The sequence below is a fragment of the Arvicanthis niloticus genome, chromosome 14, assembly GCF_011762505.2.
Source record: "Arvicanthis niloticus isolate mArvNil1 chromosome 14, mArvNil1.pat.X, whole genome shotgun sequence".
Taxonomy (NCBI): Eukaryota; Metazoa; Chordata; class Mammalia; order Rodentia; family Muridae; genus Arvicanthis; species Arvicanthis niloticus.
Genome location: NC_047671.1, coordinates 6636866 through 6658295, shown reverse-complemented (window position 1 = coordinate 6658295; position 21430 = coordinate 6636866). Strand labels below are relative to the sequence as shown.

The window sequence follows — 21430 nt, the reverse complement described above, 5'->3', positions numbered from 1 at the left end:
CACTACACACGCCTACACACACACTACACACACATACCCAATATAACACACACATACTACACATAAACAACACATACATAAACTACATACACTACACACACACATACATACACTACACACACATATACACACACACACACTACACTACACACACACACTATACACACATCACACACACACATACCCAATATAACACATACACTACACATATACAACACACACACACTACACACACTATACACACACACTATACACACATCACACACACACATACCTAATATAACACACACACTAACATATACAAGACACACAGTACACACACAATACACACACAATACACACGCACTATACACACACTACACACACATACCCAGTATAATACACACGCACTACACATATACAACACACACACACATACACACATACAAAACTACATATACTACACACACATACACACACTACACACACACTACACGCACATACCCAATATACCACATACACACTATACATATACAGCACACATACACACACACATACATAAACTACATACACTACACACACATACACACACTTCATACACATACACACACTACACACACTACACACACACTATACACACACTACACACACATACCCAATATATCACACATACACTATACATATACAGCACACACACATACACACATACATATATACACACATATACTACCTACACATATACTGCACACACACACACGAGAGAGAGAGAGAGAGAGAGAGAGAGAGAGAGAGAGAGAGAGAGAGAGAGAGAGAAGGATTTCAGTGCACCAAAGGAGCCAGTTCCCGGCTCACGGATGTGCATTGTTCACTGTGTGTGTCAGGAAGGGGCAGAAGTGCCTGAGGCTTCTTTCTCTTGGATACCAAATCCTCTCACACACCCTAAGCATATCTCACTAGTATCACATGTGGCTAGGGGGTCAAGGAATGAATTGGGGAGATATCCAGATCTCAGCCCCGAGACCTAGGCATCTTCCAGAACACAAGCTCAGAGGTCCATGGGGATTCCTGGACTGTAGGTGTGTCATATGTCACTCTTCATTGTGATGGGTGTTTTTGGGTAGCTGAGGTTGGCCAATGTCTATTGAGTTAGAGTTTTTATGGCATGGGTTATCCTTGCTGTGAGGTAAGGCTTCGGAAACAGCCCCGTAGGGTGTGGGTCTCCGGAGGGTGTGAGCACGCCTTCCCACAGGCTGTGAGGCTGGGAACAGCAGACATCACAGATACCACTCTGAGACCAGAAGTCCACAGTGAAGCCTTGGGCAGGCTGTGCTCCTCAAACGGTCCAGGGGAGTAGTTTCCTCTCTAGTTCAGCTTCAGGAGCTCCAAGCCATCTGGGCTTGGGCAGCAATACTGCACTCTGTGCTTCTGTTATCCTGTGATCTCTTCTCTACTCAAATCCTATTTTGTCTTTGTTTTCAAGGATCTTTGTCACTGGATTTAGGGCCTCTCAGATGATCCTTCCCAGTGACTCTGTTTACTTTGACCTGAAAATTTCCTTTCCTACGTAAGGGCTCCTTTTACATTTGTAAGTTCTGGGGGTCAGAACATCGACACATCTCTTTGGGATCTATCATTTGAACACCTGCAGCTGGTAACTGAGTATGGATAGGGCATGCTCCAGGCAGCCCCTGTCCAGCCCCTGAGGCCAAAGCCCCTGGTGGAAGTGCAGGCTGTAGAAACCCACCCCTGACTTGCAAGGACCGGAGGCGATTCCCAAACAGCTTCATCGCTGTCATTCCCAAAACCACACTTGGGCTTTAGCAGTTCACTGGGCTTTGTAAGTGTTAAAATCCTGGATTTACAACCCAGTAATAACTCTGCCAAGTATCCAAGGACTTACTACACAGGATATGACCCGCATCCCGTAACCGCAAGGCCACGTGATCACATACTCCTTGCCGTGTGGTAGATGGTGAGAGCTCTCTAATAGCTGGAGATGAGAGTTACCAGGGTTTGTGAGCAGGAACTATTACTAGGAGACAGACAACACTAAAGATGACTCCACACACAACTTACGTTTTCCCCATACCTGGTATTACTGCTCGCTTACCCATATGTACTGGGCATGCGCACAAGAACCGAGAGCCCCTGAAAGCATTCTGCAGAGCAGACGCTTGTGGCTTGTGACCTTTCACCCAATGTTCCTAGTTACTTTTTATTTCCTTTGTCACAGTCTATTTTTAACAAGACCAGCTCACATGCTCTCTAGCTGTGGCTGCTTCTTTCTCCCATGGCTGGAAATGCTCGTCTCTTGCCCCATCTCTAACAGAGCCCCCTGAACTGTCACATAAAGAGAGGCAGTAGCACACTGGTTAGATAAGGTGTGATGTTCTGGGGCTTTATCTGTGGAGTCTCAAGAGTCCTACAGTAGTTAGGTGGAGTGGGGAGTGGATGAAGCAAGTTTTGGCCCAGAGTACATCTTAGTAGTTTAGGGGTTCCCGGATGCTAATCTGCTTCTCTTCTCAATTCAGGCTCTGTAATGGCCTGGGAGCTCCCATGAGGAGGCTGAGCCACCACCGGTTGTCTCTATTGAGCAACTACCATCTCCTCTGCTGAGCTGAGGCACCCGCAATGCCTGCTGAAACTGTTTCAATCCAGCTATGAGGGGAGGGCTTGCTCCCTCCCACACGGTGATTTAATGCGGACACCACTGGTGTCAGGTGTGGCCATCCTGGAAATGAATGAGGATTTCGGAGAGGAGCTCAGAGATTTCCCTGGGCGGCACCGAGATAACTACATTGGCTGAAAGTAGATGCCCCCCTATGTCACTTGGGGAGGATTCTCTTCTGAATAACCATGAGCAGCCCCCAAAGTCCAGACACTTTCTGAGTAGTGTGAAATATTTTAGAGACCATCTTGAAGCCTGGCTGCAAGATTGGAGAAGGAGAAGTATTTCCTCGGTGTGATCACCCAGCCTGTCCTGGCTGCAATTATTAAATAATCTCTGAAAAGTGGAATTTCGAGGTAGAAATTAAACACAGGCCGGCAGCTCTTCAAGAAAATTGGTTTCTAGTTGGATTTCTTTTTTTTTTTTTTCTTAAAGGTGGATGCCGTGCAGCTGACCTGGCTTCTTGTCGGTATTAAGGTTGAGTGAGAGCACGTGGATTGATACACATCGTTAGCATAGACTCTGATTCCCTCTGCAAACTGCAACGTGTCAGCGTCTGCTGGGTACCAGGCCCGAGGTGGGCTTGACAGGAGGAGATATTTCATTTACATGCCCATGTTTAAAAAGGTGGCCATTCTGAGTGATGGAAGCATGTGCCCGCTGCTCCTTACAGAGCCGGTATAATATCCAGTGGATTGTGCTATTGGAAATGAATCAGGTACCGGAGCGCTGACAAAATGCCGGGACACACGGGCCTGTATTTACAGTACACTATCTCATTTTTAATAGAACTTGTCCAGGAAAGTATTCCGAGCAAGTTTCAATCGGCTGGCTTCCTTCTTTGCAGCTGTGGGGATTAATATTCCAAACAGGTCTATAATTTCAGCTTTCTAGTGCAATTTTACTAACTCACTGTGCTTCCTTCCGGCCCCTCCCCCACCCTCCATCACCGTTCACTTCTCCTCCGGTCTCCTCTCCTTTTGCCTCTCCCACACCCACAGAAGACCCGGAAATTACTCCCGTTTAAACGGAACTCTGGCTTCTCTCTGCCTTTAACCCAGGCCTGTTTTGGCGCTTGCCTCAGCGTACTCCTCTTCCGAGAAGCGAACACATGCATGTATATATTCCCGGCACGACACACAAGGTTGGGGTGTCTTAAAATCTCTCCGGAGATGGCTTTGTTGATTCCCTTTTTTTATTAGTTTGTTGGGAGTAGTAAGAATCTTCAGACTGTGGGAATTTCCAGCTTGCAGATGGGGATCTTCTGTAACGCCATGGTAAAGGCAAGCATGCAGATCCTAATAATGACAGGCTTTCAGCTTGGAAAATGCATAAAAATAAAGATAAACAGGGTCTGAAGAACGAAAACATGGTGACTCTCAGGGACAAGGCTCGGAGAACTCCCTGATAAAATGGAGCGATTTACCAAACATTTATGGGGGCTTTTAAGAACCGTGAATTTGTCAAGTGTTATGAAGCAGCAAGCAGCAGGCAATAGAAGGAATGTCTTCGGGAAGAAAAAAAAAAAAGCATCCTGATGCTGGCCAAAAATCTGTGCAGGAGTGATTCCTGATGCTCCCCTTCAGCAATATGAATGCAGATTTGGAAGCTTTTTCTCTTTGGGAATGGGCCGGGTAACTTAATGAGCTGTTCAGAATTATCAAATGCCTTTGTATTTCCCAAATACTCGTTTTTCCTGGAAACAGCACACAAATGACTCAGGTATTATCCTTTCCCCCCTCCCCCGGGCACAGTCCCTACTGTGTTATTATCTGTGGATGTGATTTCCTCCAGCTCCCCGCCACAGACAGCTCTCTGAGTGATGCAGCGATGTGGCAGGCACCCAATGTGGTCACACTCCCTGGGGTGGAAGGGCCCTCATCATTCACCAGTCACCCCTAATAAAGAAAATGTATGCAATTCGGACCCAGAACCCAATCGAGGTAAACTAAATAGCACGGGGAACCTATCCACCTGGCAGTCAGAGACCACAGCATTTGCAATTTTTGTGAGATTTGTCAGAATTGGAATGACTCAATCCAAGGAAGGTAATGGATGTGAAAATGGGAAACGGGGCCGTTAGCCTGGGAAATGCGTTATTTCCTTTATTTCCATGCCCGTCGGCCTCACTCTGTAATTCAAAATGTCCCCAGGAAGGTGCTCTTCCGATCACTCTCCCTCGGGGCCCCAGGGCTGCCATTTACAACTGACATGCAGAAACAGCACCCCCTAGGGAATGTACTCTGCATTGCAAGCACAGGCTTGCTCCATAGAGCAAAAGCCCTCCTGCTCTGGCAACTCCTCCTTTCACACTTCCTATAATTTGGTGCTGCACATACAACGCGCCTGTGTCCCCACGTTCGGGGTTCCTTCTATAGTACGACCTCACACCACACACAGGCCTACCAGGTGCCCGGATGGAAGGTTCCAGGCCATACAGCTTGGCTCTCTCATTTGGGCCCTGTTTTTGTTCTTCTTACTTAGTGAATTCATTTAAGTGAAACAGTCTCACATCTGACACATTGTCACCGTCATCAAGTAAGAAGATGTCATCTGGGGAACAGTTCCGTGGTGCCTTCAAAAGCTCAGCCAGGAGGTTTCTGGTTTCTTCTGTGATAATCCCTTTCCCTACCCATTTGACCCTTAAAAAAAATAATTTCTATACATGTCATGAGTAGGCTTTAACTTGTGGCAAGTCTCCTGCCTCTGTTACCACACCCACCTGTACTGTACACAGAGTCTCAGTTCCTCGGTTCTTGTCAGGTAGTTTCTCATTAGCGAAAAGGCCATAGTCTGCTTCCTGCCTTACCATGACTGATCAAAGGCTCTACAGTCTTGGTGGTCCCATTCTGCTTCTTCATTTGTCTATGGGGTCAGTGATGAGAACAGTCCCTAAAAATCCCAATAACCAACCCAATGCCTGGATCACAACACATTTCCTCAAAATTTTACTGTCAATGTTTGAAAAGGATACCATTTATGAGTTCATCTTTACAGATGACATTCAACTTTAAGCTTTCAGAAGCTTTATTGAGTGATCCTCCAGCCCGGTTCAGGTCGGGACTTTCAATCGACCGAGTTGAATTTTTCAATCTCAGAGCAGTTCTGGCTACAGAGCACTGACTCGTGTTAACACATCTCACAGGAGACTGACACGGGAAACCCGAGTGCCAGTTCATTAATTTACAGTGAGTAATATAAGTGTCAAGCCCACCAGATGTTTGCTTCATCCTGACCAACACGTCCTCTCCCTGTAGACCAGCTGCTTGGGAAGTGAAACCGTCAGAAGGATGCTCTGGGGCCGGTGGTCAGAACAAGAGCCCTGAGCTTGATTGCGCTACTGCCTGGTTACATAATGAGGTACACCTGGTCTACAGAGCAGGCACTAGGGCCAGGTGACAGGGGACTCCTTCCTGGGACCGCTGCTCAGATGAGTTTTGCAGTAGTCCTTGCTCACACTCTCATAAAAACGTCTTCCCCTCCTTCCATTTCTTTCCATCTTTCCTCATGCCAGTCTCTCTTCCTTCTTCCCCAGAAATACTTAGAACACCTCTGTAGGGCAGTGCCATGCGTTCCCACAAGACTCAAGGGCAGAACTTCTGTTCATTATGACCCACTCCTTGTCCAAGGTGACCCTCCTCTTTGCCAGGGCTTCACTTTGTTGGGCCCTGAGCATACTGTGTTGACTTTAAGATCTGATACCCAGGCTCTCGAAGCGAACTTCTGTGTAGTGTCCAAGGTATGACATCACTCCTATGTATACAAGTAGGTTTCTTTTCACCGTAGTTCATTTGCTGGGTCTGTCACACAGGATAGATTATCCTGTGACAAGGTTTTGTTGGGCCATACCCAGCTCCAAACATGGACACTTCCTCATCTCCAGCACAACGGAGGTCGCCCTGTGGCTGCCCATCACCTTGGCCCTGACAGAAATGAAAAACTGTGAAGTCTGTGCCAGCAGAAGGGAGTCTTGTCTGGCTTTGTATTTTGTTTTTGTTTTTGTTTTCTTAATACAGAGTTGATCCTCCCCAGCTTAGACTGTCTCTGTGGAACCCAAGACAGCTGTAAAATACCTTTACCCATAAACCCGTTTCCAGGGAGTTACTCAAGACTGTCTGTGTTAGTGAAGCTCCCCATTCAATCTCATTCCGTTCTGTCATCTTTGACAGTGGTGAAGATTTGACCATGGAGAGCAGACATGCATTCCCCTGCTGTACCAGGGTGCACTCATGAACACTCCAGAGTACAGATGTTATTCCGTTAAGAGACAGGAGCTATGAAGTAAAAAGCATACCAGTAAGCATTCCACAGATAAGACTTCACAAAAACATCAACCAGCACAGTCTTCTATCTCACCAGTTTGGTCATGTAAATAGCTTTATTCGGAGCAAACCTCAGATTAGGAATCTAGATTCTCCAGAAGAACAAGTTCTGACCTTGGTAGGCTCAAGGAGAAGAGGGCTCATGTTGGGTAGATTTGATGACTGTGTCTAGGGGACACGTTTCTCTGAGCACTCCCTGAGTCTCAGAAGGCCTTCTGAGGTGTGCTAGAGATTCAACACCATTAGGAATTCGATACACAGGCTGGCAGGTGCTTCCATGGTGGCAGGGTGGTCTAATGGTCCTCACACCAAGACTTTCAAACACCACTTTCCTCTGCAGACACCTATGTTGCATGATGCTTAAACTCTGTCCTAGAGCCTTGTCTGGAGCCTGTTTTGGTCCACCCAGTGTTGGATTGGAGTCTACCTACTTACCATTTCCGAATACCAGCTCTCACAGAAAGTATATCCAAGATAAATAATTAACCATGCTAACAACGGTGTAAAGCACTGACGAAGGTGTTCAGACCCCTAATTGGAAGCTTGAACAGGAGCTGTTCCTGTATAATTAGCATATCACACTGTACCTCTAAGCCAGTCACGTTCAGATACCTGGTTGCTTTCACCTTGCTGTCTGTATTCATCACACACTGGAAGAGAGCTGCCGGTCTGCCATGAGGGAATGCGATGTTTGCTGTGAGATCTTGTGAGTGTCCTGTATGCGCATCTCTTATTAATTAAAAAAACAGCTGTTACTCTTTTAAAAAAAAGCACAATTTATTTAATGACACATTTTAAATGTGTATGCTAATTTCAGGGTTTTCTTTCTTTCCCTGGAAACACAGAGGCGGTCCCCATGAGTGCAGAAGGAAGGGGTGGTGAATGCCACTTTTGGTTGAGATCTGTACCTATTGTCCCAAAGCCACCAGTTTCTGGAGCCCATCCCCTAGATGAATGACAAATGGCTTCTTGCTTTCCTCTGGATCGTCCTGTCCTGTCTTCTGCTATGGAAAACCACCAGGACCTTTCATTGACATCTCTGATGTGAGATAGTGAAGATTTCAGAAAAGAATTGTCTTGTACCAAATGACCTTGTGCTGAGAGGTGGGCAGAGACAGCTCATTAGAGTGATTTAATGCTATATTTTGTTAAAACTAAACCAAAATAATCTATGGAATGCGGCTGAGACTCATCCGAATTTGAGGCACTCAGACTGCGTTTTCTCTCTTTGTTTTCATTTTCCGTTTAAATGGAATTCTAAATTTGAAACAGTACAGAACGAGATGCTTTTCAAATTAATAATAATAAAATGATCTCCCTCAACAGGCTCAAAATCTTGGTATTACTACATAGAAGGAACTAAACTAGACTTGGCTCAAGAAGCTGAGGCACACAATAGAACCAGGGAGAACAGGCAAGGAGAATCAGATGCTGCCATAAATACAGGTGTGTGATGGGGAAGGGGGAACACAGGTGTGTGGTGAGGGAGGGGGGACACAGGTGTGTGGTGAGGGAGGGGGGACACAGGTGTGTGGTGAGGGAGGGGGGACACAGGTGTGTGGTGAGGGAGGGGGGACACAGGTGTGTGGTGAGGGAGGGGGGACACAGGTGTGTGGTGGGGGAGGGGGACACAGGTGTGTGGTGGGGAGGGGGGACACAAGTGTGTGGTGGGGGGGGACACAGGTGTGTGTGGGGGGAGGGGGCACACAAGTGTGTGGTGGGGGAGGAAGAACACAGATGTGTGATGGAGGAGGTGGAGGGAATCTCAGAAATCAAGGCTGCAATAATTCAGCCACCTTGCCAGCCCACCTCAGGCCTGTCTTCTAGGCAGTTGACCATTGTTTGCCCCCTGAGTGAATTTAGTTGCTGTTTCCTCCTCTCTTGGAAGCAAAAGCTTAGAGCAGCATTTGCAAGTTGTCAGCAGGGAAATCCTTGATCTTCACCCCTATTGAGACTGTCAAAGGATACCAAAAGCTGGATCCAGGCTTTATGAAGTTAATGTTTTCAGGAAATTGCAGTAATACAAAGAGTGCTCCTTTCCCCCTGAACAATACTTTTTTTTTTTTTTAAAGAAAGAGAATTTTGAAACTCTCTGTGGGTAAAAGGAAACCCACCCACTAGTTGTGCTTTAAATGTCTATTTTGTTTTTTCCTTTCTCTCTTCTTCTTCTCTCTCTCTCTCTCTCTCCCTTTTTTGTTCTCTCAACTGTGGTACATTTGGATAAAAAGTCTATTTATTTTCGGTCCCAAGGAAAACCCCCAAGGTAGCAGGTTCCTCAGTGCACCTGTCCCTGAGGAGGGACTGTCTTTGATGGGGTTTCTTAGAAGCTGCACAGGAAGCTAGCGGATTCCTTTCCATATAAAATGCAATCTGAAAGTCTGGTTCAGCACAATGTTGAGCGTCTGCTGCTCACCGCATCCACAGCAGAGCCCAGCGGCTACTCCAGTTTTAACTCAGTGTTGTTAATACGATCTTTCTGTTAAAAGAGTCCATAGTCACTGGTCGATAGCTTGAAACCTGGGACGGAGGCTGAAAGAAAGCTGACTGAATGCTAAAAATGGAAAACGATGCTGTCATTCTTCGCCACTGTTCTCACACCCACAGAAGGTTCTTTGGGGGGAGAATATAGTTTAAAATGGAATGAAACAATAAAACTCCCACTTTTTAAAAAGTTTCCTTTACACATCTGGTTTTTTCAAAAGCAGCACAGAAATTGAGAAATATATTTAAATACATGCATATTTTAAAACTACTCATGTGACTGAACTGAGGCTTCTTGCTTTACCTTTGTGGAGTAATTTTTGTCTAGGTAGGTAGGTGCCTCTCCACTGTAAGAGAACACACACACCTCCTTGCATGGGAGATATACATAGCTCCTTGTAGCACACGGGACATCCATACAACCATGTGGCACGCAAGAATCATGCATACATCCTTGTAACACACAGGATACACACATACAACTCCATGTATCACACCGGAGACATGCATACTCACATGTAACACACACACACACCTCCATTTAGCTCACAGGACACATGCTCACCTCTGTGTAGCATACAAGAGACAAGTGAATCTGTAATCAGACCATGACCTCCTTGAGCTTCAAGGTCATGATGCTAGAATGACATCATGTTTTTCTAGGTGTTAAAATCAATGTCTTAGAATTTGAGGGTTTCCATAATTTTTAGTTGTGGCCCGTCTTCTGAGAACATAATGAATCTCTGAGGTGGCTTTGCTGACTATCACTGTTAGTGAAGTCAGACATGTTGCCGGTGTCTAATATTTGAGCAGCCCACTGATGTTGGGCTCATCCTCGGACATGGAGGAGGAGCCATGCAATGCTGGACACCCTCTCCCTGCAATGTTTGCCTATTCGCATACCTCTTGGTCATTAGGTTGACTGTTTTTCTGTAGTCAAGTCTCTTTTAAGTGGTGGGAACCTATAAAATGTAACACAAAATCTATTAAGGCTATACATTGGATCTTTCAAATTAGAAGTTTTGTAATTATTAAGAGAAAACATTGGGGCTGGTGAGATAGCTCCCTCCTTAAGGGCTCATATATTGCTCTCACAGAGGAACTGAGTTCTGCTCCCAGCACCTACATCAGGCAGCTTACAACGGCCTGTCTCCCTAGCGCCAGGGAATCCTGCATCTTCTGTCGGACTCCATAGGCATTTATACTCACAAGCACATGCCCAGACCAGATACACACATAATACACATAGTTTTAAAGACAAATAAAAATAACTTTGCCAACCTTTAGTTTGAATGTGCACCATGATTAAGGTGTAAAAATGGGAAAGAGAGATTACAGGAGAGAAAAAAGGTGTCCAAATTATCCCCTGTTGGGCGCAGTCACTGTGCCTGATGCTATGGTAATTCCTCTGTCCTCGGGCCTTCAGGATTTTTGCAAAGACAACATCCATATTTTTAGCTCTGACCTCACTGACTTTTTCTGTCTCTCAGGAGTATCAGAAGGGGAAGGAAACAATAAAACAGCCACGGCGGCCAGGACAGCTGATGATGACACCGCTGGTCCTCAGGTATTTGTTGGGTCATTGTTATATAGCCCGTTATGTTCTTGCTACTCTCAACCCAGAAAGGAATAGAATATGCAGCCACATCTCTCACGGAGCTTGTGCTCTAGTGAGCTGATAGGCAGACAAGCACATGTCAGTGCTCTGCCACTGAGAACTGAGTATGTCGGACCTGCAGGCCCTTGTGTACTTAACTGGTATGCATGTTCCTAGTCTCTATGTAGTACTTGAAAACACTGGTACTGCCTGGCTGTGATGTCGTCTTATCCTGACTCCTGAGTTCACTTTTTGACCATTTCTTCCAGGGAGCCATTTTGAGCCCTACTTACCTTGTTGTCTCATCATGGTATCTTCACGTCCTTGTCCCAAATTCTCTGCATGTCAATGCCTAACAGTGTGCCTTGTGCTTCACGTCCTAGCTGCCTCTTGAACTGTTCCATGAGTCTAGCACTGCAGGCAGCATAGCAGTACATACGGGAAATGGGTTGGCCTACTCCTGGATATTCACACAGTGGGAAGGAAGCAGGGCAGGCCAATATGTAAGACATGGCAGAAGGCTCAGAGCTTCAATAGGAGGTGTACACTGCCCTGGAACCCCAGAGGACGCTGTGGTCACCTAGTTACGTTGGCTCCCAATCCAGGGCATGCCATTGGTCAATAGCATTGCTTCTTCTCCTCTTCCGAGAGCCCAAGCTGGATTGTACATCTATGAAGCACTCAAAATAATAATAATTAAAAAAAACTCCACAACCTTATAAATTAAATAATCAACCTTGGAATTTCCTGTGTTATTTTTCCTGACCTTTCTTCCTTTCCATCTTTGGTGTTCTTAAAAACTACCTCTTATGTTGTTTCTTTATATCTTCTGCATTTAGTGGTGGGTATTCATTCCATGAGGGTAATTGTGTTGCTACAATTCTTTAGTATTTGCCTATGTCTTAGAAACTGAGGCTTTGAGGAGGTCAAAATACTCCAAGATTGGTTAGTTAAGATATACGTGGAAGGTTCACTCTCCCTACTTTACTTTAAACCCAGTGAGGACCGCGCATGTGTTCAGACTATTTAGTGGCCAACAGCAGGGTGAGGACTGAGTTCTGGGCTGATTCCGCCAATGTGACCCTGCAACTTGGAGTGGCCACGCCCCTCTGAAACAGAAGTCATTTTTTCTGAGGATACTGTAAGGGTGACTGGTAGGTTACTGGTAGGTATTTGCACCACAGCTTGGCAATCAAATATATACAAATATTTGTTTGAACACTAAAGACAAAACACACAAGTAAGGGGCAGTTATCAGTGTCTGGTCTTATTGCAGTGGGCTCCATAGTTAGATTGCAGGCTGACACAGTGGGTGATATGTATTCTCTAGGGAAAATACAAGTTCCTTGAGGTTCTTGTGTCCAGATCCTTAGAGACAGAGTCTGTAACACAGTCAGTTTTATGTGATTACTGATTAATTCTTAAAGCATGCTGAAGTGAAAACATTCCTCGACTCTTCCAGGAATATAGGTTCTTTGTAGAGGAGCTTTTGGAGAAGACTCATTAAATGGGATGTCTGGGAATGGCAAGTGATCCACGCAGCTGAAAGATTTGATAAAGACAGACAAAGAGGATTATAAACAAGACAGATGTCCTCACAGCGTGCAAATGGGCCTTCATGTGGGGGAACGAGCGTCTAGATAAGGGAAAAATGTTCATAGCCTTAGTGGTTTTAAAGAATGATGCTACTAAACTGTGGAATGAAGATTATTTACCAAATACTTTCAATGCCCCAGCCCAGCAAAGATTTTAACTTAGTGAAGGTTTTCTTTCACATGGTGAATTATACTACCTCTGTTCCAAATGCTCCAGAAAATGTCCCTGCCTCCAAGGACATGTAGGGGAAAAATGTCTCTTAGCACAGAAATTAGGCTCCAGCAATGAAGCCACCTGACATTCACCATCTTGAGGCACTATGGCACCCTCAACCTTCCCAGTCCAACAGAACATTCCTAGCAGGGAAGCAAGACCATTATTACATTCCAACCACAGGACCTGCCACTCTCCCAACCCAACACTAACCCATCCACACAACCCACTCTCCTTCCCAGTAGAGCATCCCAACAGGGCAGAGCATATCCTAGTGATCTGGCCGGCTCAGCTATCTGGATGGAACTTGAAAGAATTAGAGGGGACTTCGTCATGGGTAACACAACAGATGAAAAGACAAATGCTAGGCCAGGCAGTGGTGACACACGCCTTTAATCCCAGCACTTGGGAGGCAGAGGCAGGCAGATTTCTGAGTTCAAGGCCAGCCTGGTCTATAGAGTAAGTTCCAGGACAGCCAGGGCTACACAGAGAAACCCTGTCTCGAAAAACAAAAAACAAAACAAAACAAAACAAAAAAAAACAAAACAAAACAAACAAACAAACAAAAAAAGACAAATGCTTCCTCAGTGTAAGGTGACAGCAGATCTCAGAAAAGACCCTAGTTGGACTTAGAAGAAAATCCCTGGTAAGACAGGTCGTTCCTTCCACTCATCTGTCTTCCTTTTCTTTGGCCTTGGGTATTTGCTTAGGGTTTTCCAGGGTATCTTTGCTCTGGTCGCCAGCATCAGCCCCGACTTGGTAGATCTGTTTGGAACTCCATGAGAAGGGTGGTTTGAATGTGTCTCTCCTCATTTTCAGAAGCTTTCTGTTGCTAATCTAATTTACTACAGTATTTGTCAGTCTCCTACTGAGTATAGTTACCTCTGAAGGTTCTGAAACAAAAGGAAATAAGATGAAATGCCTCTGAGACTGGTGTTTTCTGGGAGTTGGTTGGCTGGTTGGTTGGTTAGTTGGTTGGCTAGTTGGTTGGTTGGCTGGCTGCTTGGTTGGTTGGTTAGTTGGTTGGCTATTTGACTGGTTGTTTGGCTGGCTGGATGACTTGCTGGTTGTTTGATTGAGTGGTTGGTTGGCTGGCTGCTTGGTTGAGTGCTTGGCTGGTTGACTGGTTGGCTGATTGGTTGGTTGTCTGGTTGACTTGTTGACTGGCTGGCTGGGTGGTTGACTGTCTGGTTGTCTGGTTGTCTAGTTGTCTGGTTGTCTAGCTGACTGACTTGTTGGTTGTTTGGTTGACTGGTTGGTTGGATTGTTGGTTAGGCTAGCTGATTTGTTCACTATTTGGCTCACCAGTGTTTGGTTAGCTGATTGGTTTAGGGTTTTATTAGTTGTTTAATTTTACTTGAGAAAAATCTTTCTAGACAAAGGTTACCCAATGTAGTAAAGTCAATCTTCCTGCCTGGGCTTGGTTTCATCTTTCCTTGGGTTATCCCAGTATTTTGTATTTCTGAGAAGCTATGTTTGAAATCCTTTCTGAGACCACATGGTCTGGAATCTGCATGACGAACCCATGTGCTGAACTCATTCTGCATACGTAGTGGCATTTGGGTAAAGTACTTCATTTTAGGTTGATGGTCATTTTGGGGTTTCATAATCACTACAGATGTTTTAAATGAAAATAACCCCTAAAACAGTTTTTAGAGGTATATTTTAAATTCTCTAATTGTAAACAAGTACTTTAAACACGTCTGAAGAAGAATACCCAATGCCTTGTGTCTCCACAACTGGAAATATGCGTTCTCTTAAGTGACAGAGTCCAGGTTTTGCATGGATGACGAAGGTGAGGCCCTATGCGATGGCAGCTAGAGCTTTGTCTAAATTGTCTTCCTTCTCTACATCGTTCTCAACACGAGAGGCATTCCTTTGTGTTCAGCCAATTGCTGGTGAGAGTTTTCAGGAGTCTAGAATCTTCCATGTGATCACAACCTTAAGCCTCAGATGATGCCTCAGTCTTCATTAGTATCATGGGGAAAGAGGAATAATTTCTTAACTGCCTCTATTTTCCCTGGTCTGAATGCAATGGCTCCCTAGCCTGCCCTGCCACATGACTGAGTTTTTATGCAATTGCTTTTTGGGAGCTTAGCTGCTTCACATTTGTTACTGATACTTATTTCCATTGTTGGAATGGCAGAGCTTAATTTTCCATATTTTGATAAAGGTTTAGCAAGACTAAATGGATTAAAATGGAGACTAGCACTTTAACATCGAGCTGCTTCTGAATTCAAAGCCTCAGTATGTACCTCAGAACATTTAAAAATTCAGTTGGGTTTTTCTAAAAAAAAAAAAAAAAACAGACAGACAGACAGACAGACAGACAAAACAAAACCCACTGATGTCCCTGGCATCACAGCACATGTTACAAACTAAACAAGACTGGACAGATAGCTCAGAGATGGCAGCTCTTCCAGAGGTTCTGAGTTCAATTCTTACCACCCACATGGCAGTTCACAAATGCCAATAACTGTAGTCCCATGGGATCTGATACCCTCCTCTGGTGTACAGATGTACTTGGATATAAAGCAACTTTATACATAAATGGTGAATTTTTAAGAAACTTAAACAAGAACAGAAGCAAAGCAAAATAAAACATATTAACATTTAATAGTATTCAGGATTACATGCTGTAAAAACTCAGATGCCTTAAATAGAAACACCTTATCCTCCACAGTTTAACTTTCTAGATTCCTGCCTTCGGTTTATAATGTTCTATTTCGTTGCTAAAATTAAGGCTATAAACATTGTTAATTATGACTATATGTCAAATACAACCCCACCCTACCACACACATTAATTTTCTGGCTGATTCCACTGCTGGTATTTGGAACACAGTCATATCAAGAAGTTTTCACATATCTGTCTTTATCTGGGAGGTTGAAATTGGACAGTGCAGTATACAGATAAATAGGTCAGATGTCTGGTCAATACCGGGTTATTTGTGCATCTCATTGTTTGTGTTAGAACCCCATTTCATCTTACTTTATTGTACTGCTGAGGGAATATAGTGCAAAATCCAATGTCACAGGCAAAGAAAGGGACACAGAGTGAGGCGCTTTCTGTGGGCTTCCAAGCTAGTACTAAATAATATCAACCATGATAATAATAACCACAGCAACTGTTAGTGATCTAAAAGTGGCGGCATAGCGCAAGTTGTTTAGATGCATTACCTTGTTTGTTGGCACAAAAAAAAATGAAGTGAGAGATACTGTAGGCCCCTTAGAATGAAAGTCAGTAAAGGCAGGGAGCTCTGCCTGCCTGCTGGTCCCTAGGGCAGCAATGCTCAGGGCTCTGTAAAGTGGAGGCTCTGACATGGATGGATTTATAACTGGATGGGCTATTGAGGGGGGTGACAGACACTGAGAAGTTGGAATCTAGTGACAGGAGTGGGTCCCTTTTCACCAATTCTCTTCCCTTCTTCACTCTCTCCTCATCCATTCTTTCTGATACAAGGTGAGCCGTTTTTCAGTCCACATGATCCTGATATGATGTTCTGTCTCAGCGGGACCTACGGAGACAGGCCAAGTGACCACTGACTGACAGTCAAGAAACTGGGAGCCAAGGTAAACCTTTCAGGACAGCTGACGGTCACAGCACCTTTCCAAAAAGGCTCTTTTGAGAATGCCTTTGCAGACAACAAAGGTAAGTTATGGAGGCAAAGTGACCCTCCCCCACCCCCAGAATGTCCCAGGCTAGTCAGGGCTCTGTAGGGAGGGGTGGGATTGGCACTTATCTCCTCTGATTCAAGAGACTGTGATTTTAACACTGCCTTCTAAGAATTCTTCTGCAGCAGTGCCAAGGCTTAGACAGAGGGAGGGGCTAGCATGGCTCTGAGAATTTGCAGGCTTGTTTCCGTCCAGATCAAAGCTCTCCTGCATTCCATCCAGCAACAGTGGTGAGGAAGGTACAAGAGGGCAGCTGGCCCCTCAGCAGCCCTCACCCAAGCTACTTGACTGAACAATTATGCAATCATGGCTCAGGGATTGAACAGTGAGTGGCTAGCCTGCCAAGGTCCAGAAGAAGAGATTTGTTTCCCAGGGTGGTGTTACTGGGAGGTGCTGTGGTCCCTGAAGAGATGGGGGTCTTACAGATGGTCTTTAGGTCAGTGGAGGTTTTCCTCAAAGAAAACTGTGAGAACTTAACAGATCAAGGGGACATGCATTCCTGCCATTGCCGAAATGCTACCCATATAGAAGCCAACCACCACCATTATGCAAGACCTTGGATATTGAGCTTCCAAAGTTATAAGCTAAAGAAGCCTCTCTTAGTTTGTAAGTCAGCTATCTTGGGTGTGCCACTGCTGTAACATGGAATTGATAGATGCACATGAACCCAGTAGCATGTAGTTTCTACTACCCTGTTTTAAGCTGTGAGTGGACTGTGCTACCAGACTGCCCTGGTTCCTTTGGATCCACAGATGAAACACACACACATACACACACACACACACACACACACACACACACACACACACACACAGAGAGAGAGAGAGAGAGAGAGAGAGAGAGAGAGAGAGAGAGAGAGAGAGAGAGAGAGAGCTCAATTTAATGGCTCAGTGGCTGGGCTTTCCTAAGCCTCCCGTGACTAGCGTGACTTTCCTTTCCTTCTTCCTCAACACTCTAAATCTGCACTTGCTCAATTACCTTCTTCTTGCTCAACACCCTATATCTGCCTTCATCTTAGTTGGGTTTCTATCCTTTCACCTGGGGAAGCGGCCAATGGCCACTCTACCTGAGATCTCACATGGCTGTTCCTCGTCTTGTATGTCCTAGCCTGCTTATGGGAAGTCCTGCCTCTTTCCACCAGCCATTGGCCACTGACATCCTTATTGATCAATTAAGAACCAATTGGGGAACAGGACCTTCAGCAGTCACACCTGGATTCCCCGTCAAAGCATCAGACCCACCCACTACAGGACCCAGGCAGTGGTAGTGTTTTTTTTGAACACGTGATAGATGGGTTTGTATTTGTGCTAGGCGCTACATTCACCTTCACTCCGACAGTGCTTCGGCTCAGCAGTGAGCCAGACCACTATTCAACATTCCTCCGTGTTCTACACAAAGGCATACTTCCTTCCCTGGCACCTTCCCCACACCAGCCAAGTTCAGTGTGAGGATCCATTTGCATGGACATTTTCACTGGGGAGTGGGAGTGGGTCTCACGTCTTCAGGAAGTGCCTTGAGAGCCTGGTGGCCTTACAGGTTGTCAGCTTTCACATTTCCTGCCCAGGCGGAGCAACAGAAGCAAGTAGGATAAAAGGCACCATCATTTGATTGGCACTTGAGTCTCTGACTGAACACATTCAACCCTTGATGTTTGCACTCACCTCCCGGCTTCAAGTCCTTCCAGATAAATTCACATTATTGCTTGTACATGTGGGATTATCTGTCTTTCCAAGCCAAAGAGCCTTAAGTCTGCTAATAATCTTTGTCCACAAGAAAATCCCTAGTTCTTACTGTAGTTTACTTGGTACTCCAGAATGAAATGTTCCATAAACCCCATTGTTCCTACGCTCATTGAAACTGGTGACCAGGAGCATCTTCTGATCCTTCCTAGCTCCTTCCCAGTGCCTTCCCATAAAGCCCCTGGTCTTGTGGATCAGCCCAAGGAGTCAAATGATTGCCAGGGATGCAATTTCATGAAAGCAGACATCTCAGCAGAGGAAGAAGTTAGCAAATGAATATGGAAGCTCAAATTCTGTATTGTCAGCTTGGATAAATATAAATTGATATGTTTGTCATCATTTCTGAAAGAGTATGTACCAAATCTTAAACTTAGGAGAAGTGTTTAACGTTTTCCATGCACTCATTTAAATATTTATATGAATCCTGTTCCACACACACCACCACAAAATTATAATATTTATAGGTAAAAGATGGCTTGAATTACTTCTTGAAGGAGTACATTAATTTAAACTTGAATGTGTAGTTACAATTTAACATTTTCTAGAGCAAAAAATTGAAAGTATAATAAAACGATGCATTTTAATTATAACTCAAGAAAGCATCGTGACGGTAATGCTGGATAATTATTCAAATCTATTTTAGAGATCTACAAGTACGAGCCACGGAAAAACATTTAAACACATCTCTCCGACCCTGAGAGTTGGAGTGAAGCAGTTTGCAGTGTGTAAACATTATCAGCCGCAGTATCTGCCCCGTGATTACACTGCAGAAGTGGGCATTTAACGGCATATCTTAATTTATGTTCCAGAAAGGCAAGATGAAAACAAAGCCCAGCCGAATAACAAAACCTAGCATTCCCCTGGAGATAGGCACCAGTATTCACTGAGGTGCAAACTTGGTGATAAAGATTAGATGTTGCCACTGGAGCCCAGAGAGTCATCAGAGTCCAGGAAGGCATGAGACCCAGAAAGGAAATCATTTCTCTTCTGAACTTTCTGGAATGGGCTGTCCTGGGCCTTGGTGTTAGGTGAACACAAGCCTCTGGAAATCTGTGTAGCCTCCTTACTTTCTGCAAACTGAAATATGAAATGTTTCCACAGCTCATGTTTGAACACTTGGTCCGCAGCTGGTGCTCCATTTTGAAGAGGCACTGAGAACATCAGGAGCTTGTCCTACATCTTCTGAGTGTATCATCCTTGGCTATTGCCTATTCCTTTCCCTCTCTGCTTCCTGTTGGCCATGATGTGCACAGCCTCTGCCGTACACTCCTATCACCAAGAACTAAGCTGCCCCTTTCGTGCCTTCACCATCATGATGGGCCCACACCATGAACCCATGCAAGTTTCACCCTTTAAGTTGCTTCTATGCAGTGTTTTGTAACGGTGATGTGAAAGGAGCTAGTGCTTCCCCGTTCTTAAGGCTCGTAGGTGTTGACTACAGTTTTGAAATCAGAGTCTTTGAAGTAAAGAACATGGGACTGCTTTCCTATAATTTCTGTCAACTTTACTGTTGCCCTTCTATGATTCCCAATTGTCAGGGGATTCCCCTTAATGGTAGTTCTGAAAGACAGTTGGTATTTCTTACTTTTCTCCCTGGTATGACAAAAATACCTGGCAACAGCAACTTAGAGAAGGGCAGGCTCATTTTGGCTCATAGTTCGAGAGGATGCAGGCTGCCATGATAGGGCATGTGCAAGAGCATGAGGCAGCTAACCACACTGAATATTTCACCAGGCAAAGAGACGCACTGGCCTTGTCCTTTTCATCAAGGCCAAAGCCCCAGGCTGTGGCATGTTGCTGTCCACAGTTAAAGTGGACTTTACCCTTCAATTAAGCTACTCTAGAAACCTCCTTACAGGCACATTTAGAAGTTTGTCTTTTAGGTGAACCCAGGCCTATCAAGTTGACAATCACCGTTAGGCATCACACTCTGTAACGTCAATTGTTTTCCCTGAGTGTTGAAGATTCTCACATTAGCTATTGTTAATGGGTAGACTTTTAATAGCTTGTTAATAAGTCTTAGCTTTTTCTAGTTTTCTTGAGTATAACCATGACAATATATTTGTTTTTCAAAGTGAAGACAGCTGAATGGTGTCATTCCCAAAGAGAAAATCATTGAGGCTGGACAGAATGGCCAGAACCAGCCAGTCTGGAGGTCAGTTTTTAGTGACCGAGAATTTATTTCATCAGTTGTTCCTCAGCTGGGAGATGCTCTGGGGCCATGGCATCTCTGAGGTGTGCAGTGATGACCCAGGAATCAAGGGCATGCATGATTTACTGGGTGTTGGGAACCTGGTCTTCTGCAGGATTATTAACTCAAGCCTTACTAAGTCTGTTTTATTCATTAAGTAAACTCCAGAACCTGTTTGTTCCACTCCTGTGTGTGTGTGTATGTGTAATCATGACCAGACTCAAACTTGGGATTAATGTGAAATAAGCACTTTTTTGGCAGTGGGGATATTTTCCGTCTATTTTATCAGAATTTTTCCCTAGTAGGATTGCATTTTATGTGTCTCTGGAGTGTCCTGCAAACTCCTACTCTTAATGGTGTGCTCATGGTGAAATTGATGTGTTATTGCACTGGACTCCACGTGCTATTATAATGTTTTAGAGTTATAAAACATTTTTTAACCAAGCGTGTGTGTGTGTGTGTGTGTGTGTGTGTGTGTATGAGAGAGAGAGAAAGAGAGAGAGAGAGAGAGGGAGGGAGGAATTTTTCAGTCTGTTGGAAAGGACACACTTAAGCAGAGTAATATAACATTACTAGTTATATTAATTACATTGATCTAATTATTCCAATTAATTTGTAGGTAGGTATACTTCTGAACATGCCATTTGTCTACATTAACATTGTTAAATGTGTTCTGCATGTCCATACAATCTGTATGTGGTATTTCTTTTAATACCTCAAGGACTCAGTTGTTGAACCTGAAGAGGCTTCATTGCAGAAGCTTAGGAGAACAGGATGCTGGATGCTGGGAGAAAGTGGAATGAGAACAGCAGAACACACCCTTTTCCTTTGCTATAACAATACATCGCCAACATTTCACATCACATATATGTTACACAAATATGAGAAAAACTTAGTTCTTTCCTGAAATAAGAACACCAGGCTTTCCTGGCTCCATCTAACTTAGAGCACCTGGTTTTTTTTTTTTACC

At 44.6% G+C, this 21430-nt stretch overlaps 1 long non-coding RNA gene across 1 annotated transcript; it reads left to right on the top strand.

The window, feature by feature from the left end:
• Positions 1 to 8194: 8194 nt before the first annotated feature.
• Positions 8195 to 20529, top strand: LOC143434384 (uncharacterized). Its single transcript, XR_013103855.1, has 4 exons — positions 8195 to 8415; positions 10941 to 11017; positions 16319 to 16507; positions 19371 to 20529. It is a non-coding gene; the product is annotated as an uncharacterized LOC143434384 (long non-coding RNA).
• Positions 20530 to 21430: the final 901 nt, after the last annotated feature.